The sequence below is a fragment of the Strongylocentrotus purpuratus genome, unplaced genomic scaffold (genome assembly GCF_000002235.5).
Source record: "Strongylocentrotus purpuratus isolate Spur 01 unplaced genomic scaffold, Spur_5.0 spur5_scaffold_1, whole genome shotgun sequence".
NCBI lineage: Eukaryota > Metazoa > Echinodermata > Echinoidea > Camarodonta > Strongylocentrotidae > Strongylocentrotus > Strongylocentrotus purpuratus.
In genome coordinates, this window is record NW_022145594.1 from 17931382 (window position 1) to 17947804 (window position 16423).

The 16423-nt window shown below is 39.2% G+C and overlaps 1 protein-coding gene across 3 annotated transcripts in view; it reads left to right on the forward strand.

The window, feature by feature from the left end:
* The first annotated feature begins 719 nt into the window (after positions 1 to 719).
* The window catches only part of LOC589156 (serine/arginine repetitive matrix protein 1), a 63075-nt gene continuing 47371 nt past the window's right edge, over positions 720 to 16423 (forward strand). For 2 of the 3 annotated variants that reach the window (XM_011679417.2, XM_003726137.3), the window contains exon 1: positions 720 to 1018. The gene's annotated coding sequence lies outside the window, so the exon portion shown is untranslated. Of the gene's footprint in view, positions 1019 to 16080; positions 16259 to 16423 lie in introns of those variants that run through there. The other variant, XM_030977763.1, reaches the window with a different exon arrangement.

Below are 16423 nucleotides of genomic sequence, written 5' to 3' on the forward strand. Positions count from 1 at the left end.
AATTTATTAATAATTGGGAAGTGTGAATTGACAGAGTGCGTGCATGTGCCACGAAAGCGGCTCCGTTTGCAAGACTACGGATGTCTCCTGCTTTAGGGCGTGTGACGTTTTCTGATCGCTGACCCGCGAAATACGGAAGGCGAAGGTCAGGCTACCGTAGGGCCTCGGAGGGCGACTAATATTTTGATTGAATAATTGATGGCTGCTAAGCCCGTGAATGATCTTACACAAAGAGACGAGCTTGAGTCATGTCTCTCCCTCCGTCTCTCTTTATATCTCGATCTCTCTCCTTTTCTCTCTGTTCTATGTGTAGTACGTGTGTCTCCCTCGCACCTTTTTCTCTCTCCATCTCTCCCTCCGACTCCATGCTCTGTCAGACATGTCAAATCTATACGAACAGACAAAACTGTATGTAACGTCGTCTCTTCCTCCCACCCTCTTTGCCTCTTTTTTTGTTTCCCCTCGTCTCTGTATGTCTCTTTACCCCCTTAAATACCTCTTCGTATAAATCATTTTCTCCCTTCCCTTTCCCTCTTTCCCCTTTCCACTCCTTCCCCTTTTTCTTCTCTCTCTCCATTCCCTTCCCTTCACTCATCTTTCTTTTCCCCTCCCCCTCCCCCTCCCCCTCGCCCCTCCCCTCGCCCCTCCCTCTCCATTTCTCTTTTATGTCCACTCTTCTTCCCTGAATGAAAATGAAAGGGCGTCCACATCGCATGGCTCCATGCCCCAATCCAACCGATTTTGTTCCCCTTTTCTCTAAAGTCTTATTCGGGGTTTGATTTTCGTTTCGATTTGATCTCTATTGTGACTCGAGCACTCCGCGACAAAGATCATTTGCCAAGAGTTCGTCATTTCGGATTTAGCTGGCAGAGCGTGATGTTCGCTTTATGAGTGTGCCGGGTGATTACACGGTAACAGGATTGTTGTGTATTTCTAAATACGGGATAACAGTGGATATTTACTTTGAGATTACCCACGTTGACTTCGGGCTAGCGAAGGGGAGACCGACTGTGTTCAGGTATATATTTTGTTTTATTTACGGCTTAGTAATTCTGTTTTATTTTAGGGCTTAGTAATTCTGTAGATGCTACATTACTTTGAATTTCATGTGCACGTTTAATATTGGGCAATAGGCCAATATTGTTTCACGCAGAAATAATATTTACATGCATTTCATCATTGGTCACTTTTATAAACACCGACGTGTGTAAACTCCATACTAAAATCACCAAAAAGTAATCAGTTTGTTGTTATAATGTACAGTCAGTAATTCTGCAATACTTCGATGCTCGTATAGTTCAGAATTAGTGTTATCGTTGTGTTTGTCATGATGCCCATGGGGATAAGTAAATAAGGGGTTTCCCCCGTGAATGGTTGAGGATGGCGGGGGGGGGGGGGGTATAGTGAAGGGGTCGTGAATGAAACAAATCAATTTGTAATCTTGTACTTTTTTTCTTCTTGTAAACATGTTGGGACACGTTGTTTAGGTGTCACAGTATTCTTGCCAGACGGGGTATGTCTTTTGAAGTGATTACTAAGCAAATTCAGATTAATTTCTCTTGTAGTCACGGAGGGGAAAAGAGGTAACGATGGAGTTTACTTCAGGTTATGCGCTTTCATTGGGGGGAAAAACTGTCTGGAAGAATCGGGATAAGGAGATAAGTTCTTAAGCATTATGAATCCTGATCAATGTAGGCTATACCATTTGGAATCATCAAATACAATAGGATGAATTGGCTTCATCATACTGACCGTCGGGTTGGTGTAGTGCACACACACAAAAAAAAAAATATTATGTTTATGGGATTACAATACATGGTGGTACAGGTCTTTAAAAACAAAAATCTCGTTTCGAATATGAAAATGCGTGAATAACAATTTTTTTGCAGTTGATATTCAATATACTCTGATATTCTTCTAAACTGACGTGGAGAGAAATTATATTTAGACTTTAGCCGAAGTTGATATTCCCTTCAATTTAAGAGCCCAGACTACTTTAATAAAAAGGAAGTCCCGACTCCCGAATTGTCTTCAATCGGAACCCATATTTCCCCAAGCATTAATGATTGACACTTGGAATGTCGCGTGTCAATATTTACTCGACACTTTATTGTTGTATCTTTATCAATTTACTTTGCTTTTACTCAATTCATGTCACAACATGTTCTGAAAATTCCAAGTATTGATTTGGTTCTTTGTTTATGATATTCATAATAATTTATCTCAAGTACATTTGTGATCAGACACTTCAATAGATTACAATATTTATTCAGAGGCTGTGATCATAGACCTATAATTACTATACATTAGCTGTATGTGTGACGTTGAATCAAAGTGAAATAGCGCACATTGTTTCGTTATCTGTTTAGATACTGCTCTTACTCATCGCCCATATTTCCGCTTACAAACGCCCACGCTATACTATTGTTCTGTAAAACACACACATCCTATACCATACAGTGTATATTGAATACAAACACTACAATGAATAATGAGATTACACTAATAAGGACATAACTACTGTCTACTGTGTAATATGCACGGTAAAGATTTTGATCTGTAAGCGGTTTATCTTTATTTCTTATCGCTTCTTTGTCCCCAACATAATTTGTCACTCGCCGTTACACCTTTCAAAATTACGTAAAGGGATTTTTTTTTCTCCTTGGGGGTGGAGGGGTCTCCGGAAAGTCTGCAAGCACACACTAACTTATTTGACTCTTTACCACAATTCCGAAGCCTTGAGCAGAGCCTAGTTCTGCTTGTTTCTGTCAAACAGAACGTAACTGAAGTGCAGAACTCATTGTAGTCTCATTTTCTCAGACACTATTACGCTAAACCAAGACGGCGGACAATATTGTATGTACATTAATACGTGCAAACTCGTCTGTGAGCTGTAGTGAAGATCACGTAAGAAGAACAATGAAAAGCGTCCATGGGGAATTATCCGTGAGAGGAATCGTGCTTTAGGCAAAAATTTATAGAAATTATGTTTGATCTTCATTTATGAGAGTTTGATTGGCAGGGTTCAAGACAAGTCCATGTAGGTTATGTATACTTTAAACTTAAAGGGGCTATTCAGTTCCGAAAGGCTATGGATATGAATTTATCCTGTACAATTACCTTTAATATCTATAATGACTATTGTGTTGTGCAAAATCCGGATTTAAAAAAAATGTCAAGCTTTTTTTGTTCGGTGTTACTACTATTACTACTAAGTGTTCAGACCACTGAGAATGGTGTATCCGCACTCTTCAAAATGAGCGAGTCACACGATCTGACGATTTTCTTGTTATTTCCCAAATTGCTAAGTTATCACAAATATGTTGTTATTGTCCACGTAAATGTTGTTATTACTATGATCGACAAATCAGAAATCACACCTAATTTCAAAATGGAATTTCACTCAAACTAATTCACTATTGAATTGTAGGGTTCCCTGTAACTTGGAAAGAGGAGAGAGTGAGAGCGGGTGGGGGGGGGGGGGGGGGGGGGGGGGGGGGGGGGGGGGGAGTAAATAAAAAAGTAATTTCTAAAAGCTACTTTAAACACGTAATTTAACTAAACCGAACAAACGAACAAGCAAGCACACTTTCTAGTTTCCTGTCTGGTAAGAAATGGTATTTGCGGTTAACAGCCTTATACATCAGGCTTAGGGTATATTACTGTCCAAATGCCACAATGCATTATGATTTATAATGATGAGGTTTATTCTATGGAGTGTTGACGTTATAAAGAAAATGGGATCAAAATAATATAAAAGGACTCATTTATTATGATTGCACTCGCAAAGCCACTATATTTGAAGTACAATAATTCGCGGGTATTCTTGGTAAATGGATAATGCAGCCATCCCTTTGTCCTCAATAGTAATACTACTCAATGATACTGTACGTGATCTATAGATCAAATCGTTTTGGACGCAGGTGAAGTGAATGGTATTTCTTGCTCAACGCTGTGGAATGCGGCGCACTTGAAAACTACTCAAAACTTTTGTCATACGACAGTCTCGCTAATCAGACCCTGTTAAAGCGAAACCCTATTCGGGTTTGCATTTTAACCAGTACGAATATGTGGAAAAGAACGTGGTCCTTCATACCACTTTAACAAACTAAATACGCAGTTTGATTTTGTATGTAGATTGTAATAAATGTAAATAATGTAAGGCCAAAGAGTAAAAGCGTTCTTATATTTGTTTTTCAAGTTTATTTTAAAATAAAATCCCTTCATATAGGAATGTAAGGCCAGATATTTTGCAGGACTTTTTCCCAAAACAATGATCAGTCTAAGTGATTAGGCTGATTTTGTATACACAATTTTAGTTTTGTATAATCTTAACTTAAGATTTTATTGTTCATGTTTCATTTTGTAATATATGCGTGGGTGTGATCTTTGGAGTAATTATTTCTGTCGTGTCTGCTTGTGGTTAAACCTATGTACGTTGACGGAGTAATAAGGATATTGACAAATCAATTAATAACCACTTTCTGCTTTCTTTCTGTTTCGGTGTGAAAACGATAATTTATAGACCCTTTACTCGTTTGTATCTGTGTTCAAAGACAAATGATACACTGCTATGCATTGCAAATCTACATGACTGTGTATAGTGAATTACGCTTTTTAGAAATAAGCCATGTCATGTAGTCCTACATTAATGTTATGGACATACCGAGTCAAATATACGATTATCGTTCTGCTTGATTGTGCATATTGGTTAATAATTTCATTTATTTATGTATCAACGTTTTTGTCTCTTTATCCCTTAATATTTCTTCAAATGTTTATTTATGATTATATTTTATTTTGAAAAACTTATTATGTTACTTTTTTGGATGGTGACAATGACATCGTCAAACCGTTGGGGGAAGAAAAAAAAATTCACGTTGGCGCTCGTTTGCCATAATTATATGCAATTTTGCACGAAACAATAGGTACCAACAATTAACGGAAGAACTGCTTGGTGCAACACAATGGCTTTGCATAATTATCCATTTCAGGCCTTGGCAAGTTTGCAACCCTTCATGACACTTTAGCATAATGATGATCTATACCAGTAATAGTATAGAATAATCTTTCTCTATATTGATAAACTGTTAAATCGTCTTGAAACCAATGCAATGGTACATGTCGATAATTATATCCCATCAGAAATATAAAGTGGCACATTGAGATTAAATCATATACAGACTGCCATTCAACTAGCTACAGGACGACCTACCGCACTAATTCGTACGCATTATAAATTATGTAAGCTTATACACATACACAAACTGTAAATCATGTATACAATCTGCACGGTCGGTGACCTGCTTATCCGTGTGTTTACTACCCGGTGGGGTCACTCAATGTGACTTCCGGACCGCATGACCGTTACCAAAATCGCGGAAAAAGGGGTCAATTTCAAGCAATGTCCGCGGACAAAATATTCCTCGAAATTAAGAAAATAGGGGGGCACATGTGTCCCCGAAATTGATAAATAGGGGTCAGGAAAAGGGAAAAGAGAAAACCGGGAAGGGAAAAGAGAAAACGGGGAAGAAAAATTCTCGGAGCCGAGTCTTGTCCTTGAAATATGGTAAAATAGGGGTAAATTTGCGAAAGTGTCCTTACAATCTTATAAATAGGGGTATTCCAAAGTACGATTTTGTCCTTGTTTTGACGTAAAAAAGGGGTTAAATTTCACAAAATGTCCTTGAAATTGACCGCAAAAGGGGGTTATATGCATTGGTGGTAACGGTCATACGTGTCACTTTTTGCAGGGGAGTGACCCCACCGGGGTTTACTATTGGTATTTACACTGGTAAATCTGTTCTGTTTGTGTTTCTCAGCCTCTGTCTATCAATCATACACATTGGTCTGTGACCAACCAACGTTCTATTTATAGATACAAAGGTGGATACATTTTACATGCGGAATTTGGAACTATTTTCGATTTGCTTTTTTTCTCCCTCATACCTGAGCGATTTGCACATTCCAGTGGTTTGTATCCCTTGGGGAAGTACGATCACCCCCCCCCCCCCCCCCCACTCACCCCGGGGCAACATTCCATAACCTTTCCCGTTCTGAAAAAAAGTGTATACAACCAAAACCAAGTAGTTATAACTCCTGCCTATAAGGAGTTTGTAACTCCTTGATAAAATTAGATCGAAAAGGATTTGAATTAAAGTGGCTTAAACGTTCAGCTATTGATTCTCATGTTTATAACTCGAACCAGCGATGATGATTGCGTAATAATCCATTCCGACATTCCGTTGTTAAATGGATAATCATTGGATAATCATTACAGCAATCATAATAGAATGTAGTTTTGACCTCGTCGAAGTGCTGTTGAATAGGCAATACGTGACGCTCTTTCCAGGTAGGCCTATAAACTTTTAAAAGGTTATTTTTATCGTTATTTTTATCGTTATTTTCCTCATTGTCCGAGCAGAAATTCCAGTTAATCAAGATGGGAGGTCCTTTCTCCCCGATCACGTAGTATTTTCTGTATAATGAATATTGATTTTTTGTTTTGTTTAGTGTAACTGTAAATCACTAAATGACCGTGGCGTGAAGCCCCATGGCAATCTGGATAGGTTGGGGGGGGGGGGGGGGGGGGGGAGGGGCTGGCTGTTGAAGGATATAGGGCGGGTTAGATGTTGATGAAGAACTTGAAAGAAAGAGGTCGGTGAGGGTGTTAACCGGAAAAAGCTTGACAGTAATTTTGACGAAACTAACATTTGACCGTCGATATTTGTGAAAAACAGAAGAAGAAAAAAGATGTAAAAAACCTCCTTGCGAATAGTACATGTAATGATGGAAACGTTTTGGCCCATTAAATCGTGAAAAGTCATGTGATTCTTGAATCGAATTATCCACAATTGACATGCTGTTGACCTCGACATAAAAGAAGAAATTACGGTACTTAAACCAAACTATAGGGGTAAGTCTTTTCCTAGTACTCGTAAAGTCTTTGATACACTGATCTCATTCTGAAAAGGAGAAAGGGGTTTTTTTTGTGGGGGGGGGGGGAGGGGGTGCAATATGAAACTACAATATGTTCTGTATTTAAGCTGTTATTTCATGTAGGCTGTGCTCAAGGCTTTAGGAATGGAGTTCAAGTCTTTTATTAGAGGGTGTGCTTGCAGGCTGGGGGGGGGGGGGGCACCATGCTAACCAGGTTTGCTCATAACTTTACGGGCAGAAAAAAAAATTCGTTGAAATGTCAATACCCCACTCCTCCCAAATAGCATTTAAAGCGGGCCGATGCATTGTCGGAACATTTTCTAATTGACAGTGGAATATTCGAAACAAAATCATTGGGGGGGGGGGGGGGGTGGCACACGCCCCTCTAGCGCAACCCCTTGATTGATTTCATCCATCCATTGTGACTGTATCAATGTGATAGGAACACGTGTGGAATGCTTTGTAAACAATGAGCTTGTCTAGACACGATGTGTTATGAATATGATACAACGTAACCTGCTTCTATAGTACCCGCACCTTTGCTGAGAATGTCACATGTCGGATACAAAGTATCCTTCTCGAGGCAGGACGTACTTTCATTTTCAATATTTGCATAAAACTTTGGCAATCCGTCATCAAACCGGGATGTTTTAGCGACGTTTAATAGCAGTGGCCTAAAAAAAAAAAAAATCGGCATTGTATGCTAATCGGTGTATGCATGCTCGTACAGGCAAGTTAGTCTGCAGGCACAGACCCTAATTTGACACTTAATCAAAAAATCATTGTGCCTTGAGAGAAGTCTAGCCCAGCTACCTACTGGTTGTGAGCTACAGTACATGGCCTATGGTAGTCTTATAGTGCAGACTCACTTTTATGACTGACCAGGGTTTGTGCTTGCAGACTACAGGCAAGTGTCGTTTATCATGAAGATTTAAAGGCACACTGTCCTACTTGTAAATGTAGCTACTTGCTCCCTCTATATAAAAAAAAATCCACAATCGGTGCCTGTTGGTCCTCCATGATCCTCTTTTTCTTATGTTAAATGAGAGCTGAGTTAATGAGATAGCCACCTGTCACAGAGACCTCGCTGGCTCGCTGGGTGGTCTAATTCCTTCTCGCTGAAGTAGTAAAGCCTGCCTTTAAAGAAAATACAAAAAAATATGAACAGCTTGTAAGGCGGAATGAATGTGGTATAGATAAGTGAGAGATGGCAGGAAATCGGGTGAATATTGAGTACATTCCAAATCCTTGAAATTTGGGATCACTTGTAAGACGGCTAATTTAATAATGATAAGGAAAAGAGGAAAAGAAAGAAGATCTAAAACTTGAAAGTCGGGAAACTATGATTCAATTTTTGTCCTAGTTCTTCGCATCATGGATGACATCGCCGAAATACGCTTAAAAAGGGCACATCCCGGATACCCGGAGTAGATAGATAGAGAGATAGATGGAGTGAGACAGAGAGAGGGAGAGAGCGAGAGACAATCTCAAATGGGCTGTGTCATGATTTGATGCGTGTTTCAATCAAGCAATCTATCAACATGAACATCTGTCAACGGCTCTCGATAATACTCGCTGATTGATAGGGCACGCCCTAGGAACATACGGGCTTCACGCGTGCAAATAACCCTTTATTGGGACGTGACTCGTCAAAAATCCCTCAATACAGACAGACGTCATTGCGCATGGCATTGACAATGCCAATATAACGAGAGTAGGACATTCTTTGTATATTCTTTGTATATTTTATCACTTTTTAACAGTATTTTTCTCATGTTGAGGATTGTTTGCATTTCCATGTTGAAAAGATAAGTCCGTAATTACTGTTTGTTCATGTCTTGTGGTGTTTGTATTTCGTTCAAAATATTTTGTTTATCATCATGAGGACCCACAGTCAGAATCAAATTTGGAGGTGTGTGTGTGTGTGTGTGTGTGGGGGGGGGGGGGGTTGTTATGTGTGGGTGAGAGAGAGAGAGACAGACAGAGAGTGAGTGATGAAGCGATTGAGTGAGAGAATGAATAGATGAACTGTACTGCGTATTCACGTAAATGGTTGTAAACTTGAAACGTTGCTCACCCATGTTTTGATTTGAATAACATTTTTGATAATTGAATGTTGAATAAAACTCTGATACTGGACGATATTAATAATTATGAAGCAAACAAAATAAGGCTTGGGTGATAATATAACCTCATGGTACCTACATGTACTATTAATATAAACCGTGGCGACGATGAAAGTAGGACTGCAACGGCTGTTTCAGTAATTGAGGAAAGGGGCACAACCTTTGCTTGAAATTAGATCAGTGTAATTAATCTGCGTCAAATCGAAGTTATTACCAGCAGCAGACAAAGAAAGAGGGAGAGAGAGAGAGAGAGAGAGTGGGGGGGGGGGGTGGGGAGGGGGAGGGGAGGGGGAGGGCCGTATATAGATATGAAAAAAGAGAAAACGCAAACACATAACATACATGTACAGAGACATAATAATAATGGAGGCTGAGAGAGAAACAAAATTGAAGAGAGAGAGAGAGAGTCAAATCGGAGAAACAGAGGGTGAAATGATTAGTCTGAAAGTAAAGACTCGAATTTGAAACTTTATCATATTCCTAAAGCCTTGAGGGGAGCCTAGTTCTGTAAGTTTTGGGCTGTATTGTATAGTCTCATTTTGTAGACATTGTTACGGACAATAACCGATAAGGGTTTGTGCCTGCAAACTAGGAAAATGATAGAAGTAATGAGAGAGAGAGAGAGAGAGAGAGAGAGGGGGTTGTGAGTGGGATCAAAGAGGGGATTGGGGGGGGGGGGGCAGTGAATAAAGAAAAATCGAAACGGTCAAGGGCAATAGCCTTAATGACCAACTGTTCTTCGAAACGAATACAACTGTGGAAATGACTACTCCGCCCGAGGAGATAGATTTATTCAAATCCCTATTCAACTACTGACCCTTCCGAAAACGAGCGACCCACTTCCACTATTATGATTTTTATATACAAAATGGATTTCCTGTCTTTTCTCTACTTCTTTGTGATGAAATTGAAGAAAAGACTGGATTTTTAGCTATTTACGACTTTGATTTCAATTCGGGAGTTTATTTCAATTACTCTGTGGCTTAGATACACGATACATGTAGCCTACGCCCTGAACTTGTCAGAGTTTCAAAGAAAAATGCCTAAATGTAGGTCGGAGAAATATGAAATTATGATTTACGTTTCAATCCAGTTCTTATTATATTATGCCGTCTCTTGTGAAAATACATGCGTGCGAAAGATCGCGAATGGTATTGCCGTAGAAACCTATAAAAAGGGGGAGGGAGTATTTGTCATTTTATAGACGATACTACATTCATTTCTGCTCAAGGCCAAAGTTATAGTTTATGCAACCTTCTTGCATGTTCATAGACATGCAAGAAAGGTCGCATAAACTATAAATTGGCATTGAAGAGATTGAAACACGTTTATTGTGTTTTCCCTCTTTTTTCGAATGACACTCACGAGTCCCGATTATATTGCAACACGCACGTGTCAGTATATTTGACCTCAAAGTTTTTCATCCCAGTATATACCAACAAGGTTTCAGGTTATTATTACTATTAGAAGTAGTTGTAGTATTGTTATTATTAGTATGTGATGATCATCACCATCATCATCGTCGTCATCATCATCGTCATCATCATCATCGTCATCATCATCATCATCATCATTATCGTCATCATTATATTCCCCATCATTATCATTATCAACATCATTATCACCATTTTCTTCATCTTGAGTTGCATTTAAATCCAATTCTGTACATGTGCAAGAATACCCAGGTTCTTCATTTTAACATCGATGCGATGAAAATAGAAACATTTGAAATGGATTTATGGTAGACCGAATAGTATATAGATGTAAATAGAACTTCCCAAATTGTTTTCCTTATCACTTGTCATTACCTGCATAACTAGACAAATTATAATTGTATGAACATTGATAAAGGAATATCCCCCTACCTTGTGACCCCCTTCACGTTATTTGCATACGTAGATAATGTACGTCATGAGCTCTCCAAAATAGCATCTATGTCAAAATTGCCCTTTAATGTTCACTGTAACCTCGATGAGACATCGGTGTGTCGAGTCAAATTATATCATGTCATTTTTCCTCGATGCGTGTACATCAATTTAATGTGCGTCAACGTTATGTATTTAGAGAGGCGGTTTTCACTATACTCTCTGCGGTGGCAAGAGTGGGATTAGGACACGTATTATCAAAGATGTAAGTGGTTGCCCACTATTTTTGTTGGGGAAGGGGGAGGGGGGCGTGGTGGCGGGGGGGGGGGGGAGAGACAATCATAGTAGTCGGAAAGATATATGTAAAATATTGATTATAATAGTCACAGCACATTTCGTACTTAGTACTAAGCGCCTTTGGCCAAATATTTAAAAAAAAAAACATGTTTAGCGTCCTGTTTTTTCGAAAAATAGGAAGGAGGAGGCCCCCCCCTTTTTTTCTCTCTCTTTCAAAATGGCCGCTCGGTACATTTTCCCTGAAAGTCGGGCTATGTGCAAATCCGCATACCATAATGCACACGCTCCGCTCCCCGGGGAGTATTAATAACACAAATATGGTTCTTTTCTTTGAGGTGGGGAAATTTCTCATATGTACAGATCAACCATGAAACGTCAATATGAACGCAAGGAGGGGCTTATGCATGTACACCTGTTTTCCAAGAAGTGTTTAATAAGATAATCTTTCTTTATTGATTAAAAATAATTGGAAGAATTAGATGCATGAGGTATAAACTACCGAAGACGAGTTGTCTATAGCATGATTTACGTAGCTATAATAATTCAACCAAGCTATATTAAACGTCCCCGTCTGGGTGATAGGTACACATATCGGAAGATAGGATGGACGAGCTTCGGATGAGAAATCGTCTAAACCAGACAGGCCAATGACATCAAACTAGAAAAGGGGTGGGCGAGGGGTCAACAAATTATGTAACATTCATCGGTGGGTCCTTCGTGAATAGCAGCTATTTTTCGATCGAAAATCTTTGGAAATGTTCTAAGAAACTCATTTATGGACCGGATTTGGGGGTTAATTTTGTATTTATTTATTTATTCATTTATTTTGGGGATACAAACAAGAATAAGGATTCACTCCTCAACGCCGAGCTAAAAATCGCGTGGATATGTCCCCGGGGTCAACCAAAGATACCATGAGGTGCATCTTCATACGCAATCGCACCGCCACTTACGCAAGAGACGCATTTTAAAAATGCATGCAGATGACGCTGGTTATGTACAGTGTGGCTATGGTAATGGCTGATGAGTGATTCCCCATTGACTACTTTGTGGCTAGATTTTCGTGTTGGATGCTTGCGACTCCTCTCAACTTGAACTTACTATATGAGAGTGTGGACCTCACACGTCATCTCTAGTGTGCAAATACAGACTCTAACTTGACACTTGGCCACCATTCCCAAAGCCTGGCGCCGAGCCTAGCTCTATCAGTCTGTGATCGTGTCTGGAGAAGCTAAACCACAGAGCCTATACAGTATGCCATCGGCCTAGTCTCGCAGTACAGACACTGTTATACGCGCAACGCTTGGCAGTGGTTTGAGCCTGCAAACTACGTCATCCCTATACAAGTCACGTGATGGTAATAGATTCCTGGAATAGTACCTCATCATCTCCGGGATGCGTTGGTCGGATGCAATCGTTCGGATGCTATGCTTCTGATAATCACATTGACGCGTGCGTGGCGGGCGCCCAGGGCAGCAGTCCATCCTGATATATATAAATATGTGACCTAAGTTCAAGGATACGGTACTTTTATTTTTGTCTTTATCGTGCACCCATCTGACATTTTGTTGCAGCAAAGAACTGCATAATGGCAGCTATCCAGTTTGATGGTATGTCCATGGTATGATGGTGATTATGCAATGTCATCGGTAATGACTATCACAATGATGATAAGTGTAACATTATGAAAAGGAAAGAGAGAGAGAGAGAAACTGAGAGAGGGGTGGAGAAGAGAAACTACGAAATGTGGTAGCTTGCCTTCATTTTACTTTCAACTCCGTTTTAAGAATTAAAAATGGATCTATGGAAGTTATTGAGTTCCGTCTGCGATTATTAAAGTCTTTTTTTAAAAGTACTAGGCAAGGGAGTAACATTGACGACAGCAGAAACAACAACATGACACTTATATAAAACTGCAATTGAACACATTGTAAATAATATGAATCGTTGTACCTTTTCTTTTTCGATCGATTAATCATTCATAATTGAATTTGAAATGATACTTTCGATATGGGAAATGTTAATTTGATAAATATCATCCTTCCGTACGCCTCCAGCTACGCAGCTGTAAAAGTCAAACAAAGTTCAAACCGTTCGGCTTTCCGAACGTGATTTATACATCGCTGGTCGTATTATGTGAAATCTAACGCGCAAATTTACGTAAGATGCGGAGTCATCGAAAACGAGTGCGTCTCCTCTAATTTCGTTACGTTGTCTACGCTGTTCCCAGAGGTATTACCTCAATGTATCATGGAATCATCTAAAAAAATAACAGTATAAAGCGGGATTTAAAGAGGAGGTTGAGTTCTGGGAACAGGCGAAAAATAATAATTGTGAGCTTAACTCATTCTTATTATGCAAGTGTGGAAGAACATCAGATAAGACATGTCCCCGAAAAGTATGGCTCTCCAAATGCCTTCATATTCTAAATATGCATGTAACATCGTAAAAATCGGGGGGCCGGCTTTTTTCGCCACGTGTTCGTGTAGTCCCATATACATCTTTCTGTGTACAGTGTTTGTAACTTTACCAAGACTTGGCCAAATTTCTTATCATTTAATGTTTCCAGAACCTTGCAATACTCACAAATTCTTATATGCTAGATGATCAACCTTTTCTGGTCGGTTCCACACCGTTCTTTCACAATGCAATCGCATGACCAGAACTCAACTTCATCTTTAACCATGCAGGTGAGATAGATGAATAGAAGAATAATGTTTTCACTTTGTAGTTGTGGAAATGTTCATGACGGATACACATGCCGATCTATTTTGAATAACCTTTTGTGTGATTTTCAATCAGGCGGCATTGAAATGTTCTTTTGTATTCGTTTGCATAGGAACCTCAGCTTCATAAATCTCTGCTTTGTTTTTGCTGCTAGCATTTCCTTCTAACAATTGATTACAGCATTTTTGAAAGAATTTTGTCATTTAAACATTCCCTCCCCCAATTTAGAAGCATTCCCACAATCATTGTAGCCTTAGCATAGGGAGAGCCCCTTTTCTCTGTAACGTTGACGTCTTTGTCATTGAAAAAAAACGACCTTTTGCAGCATCGTTGTCTTTTTCTCTTCCTCTTCTTCCCCCGTAATTCGTCTTCTCCAGGGTTCCATCGCTTGAAATGAATTCATTTTGTATGAAAGCAGAAAAATAAAATAAACAGGATGGTAAAAAAATAAAATAAATCGGACAATAATAAGAATGTTTGAAATATGAGATCACTACGGCTATAGAAGTCTCATAATATGGGCAGTTTGGTCAATGGGTTTCGACGTAGTCGCGGACAACTCCAGTTTGCTGTGTAATATCCTCCTTTGGTACAACATTATCACTGATTTAAGTTTTTCTCGTAGGTGCCTTCTCCCTTGGGGCACTCCTGAAAACATTATGTATATCACAATTATGATATTTCCTCTAAAGAGAATAAACCCTCATGAGTTATACAGTGTTTGAAAAATTGAAATTTTAATTATTGTTATGTTGGAACATAATAGGTAAGTGTCCGCTCCTATACATCACAGAGTCACAACCAATTCTCCTTTGGTGATTACAATTTATTTTTTTAAATCATAACTTTCTTTTTGGAGGGGTCCGATTTCATTCAAACTTTCACCAGTCTACTTCTCCGATTTCTGTGTTTTCTTCTACAGGAGTTGTTATTGAAGTTGGATATCCGTTAACTATCAAAAGTAGGAGTCGTTTGTACAGGCTGCATGATGTACGTGCGTGTATATAGCCTGCACATACTTGACCGTTCTTGAACTTGTTAACGAGTAGCTACGTCAGTCTGTCCTCGGAGACTAGTCAAATTACGTCATCGCGTGAACTATCCCAGTTTATTACGAAGGGGGTCAGGTTTTCCTCGCTTCTGACTTGTCTGTTTCTTTATCACTATACTTTACCTTCTTTTTGCCACAACTTTGATGTTACTAATTCAAGTTCTATCCCCCAATTTGTCAAATGCCCATTGTGTCTACTATCTATTATGGTCTAATAATTAATCGAAAATGGCAATCATTGAAGGGTAATATTATACTAAATGAACGACATACCAAACGACTCATAGGAGACGTATGGGAATTCGACCAAATGGAAATTAAACCAGATGGCTATTAACATTATCCTAATTATTGTCATTAGACCAAATGATAAGTAGACGAAATGATTATCAGACCATGTGGATGGTAGGTGGGCTGGGTGTAGACCAAATGGCAATTCACCCATAACATTTAGGTCCTTATTTGAAAAAACGGCATATGGTCGGAGAGTTAACCCAGTTTAGTTCTCTTTGTTCTCTGCAGAAATTTCCTGCACATATCTGTGCATGAATCACACATTGGCATTGTTCGACAGTCAATGTTCATGTATGTATTCTATATGACGAGGAAAAAAGCTCAGAGAGTGCACTTGAAAAACATGGCTTTAGGCCTGTTAGAGTTGATTTGTTAAAGTGGATCACTTTATATAATTCCATCAACAAAGAAACAAATTCACTTTCCTCCTTTACGTTGTCATTTCATGGTCTGAATTTATCCCTCCTCCCCTTTAGATGGTGTTTCCTAATTGAGATATGAATTTTGAGCAAATAATGTCCAAACATTCCTAATTTTCAAAGAGGCGGGAACGTAGTGGAAATGTACTTTCCCCCGCGGGTCACAGGGACTTATGTGAAGACATTATGCAAATCCGACTCCTTAATATTCGCCTAAATCTGTGATGCATAGCGCGTTTAATTGGATACGGCGATATCTCGGAGACGCCGCGAGACGGCGGTAATGCTAGCCGAGGTCCACAAGAGATGTAATTGAAGAGCTTAAGCCGCCTATTTGATTAGAATTATCTGGGAAATCGTAAACTTTATCCAGGATAAATCTGACAAGATAAATTCATATCTCCGAGCGTGCCAGTCGATCCGAATCGACTTCACATTTCGCATACAGTCCCATTTTGCAATTCATCCAAGTCCGACATAATTCCGAATTTCTGCTCTTTGGCGAGTACGGCTCCTTGTGCGTAAGCATGCATGCGTATGGTAACATCCTATCCAGTTTCAGTTTGAATGTATTGTATGTTACTATAAATAAAATCGACGAGACGAAAATTATATTTCAAATGTAATTTCTTCACTTCAGTTTTTTGTTCATATATAAAAGAACATTATCCCACAAATGTTACGTTTTTTGCATGTACGATTGAT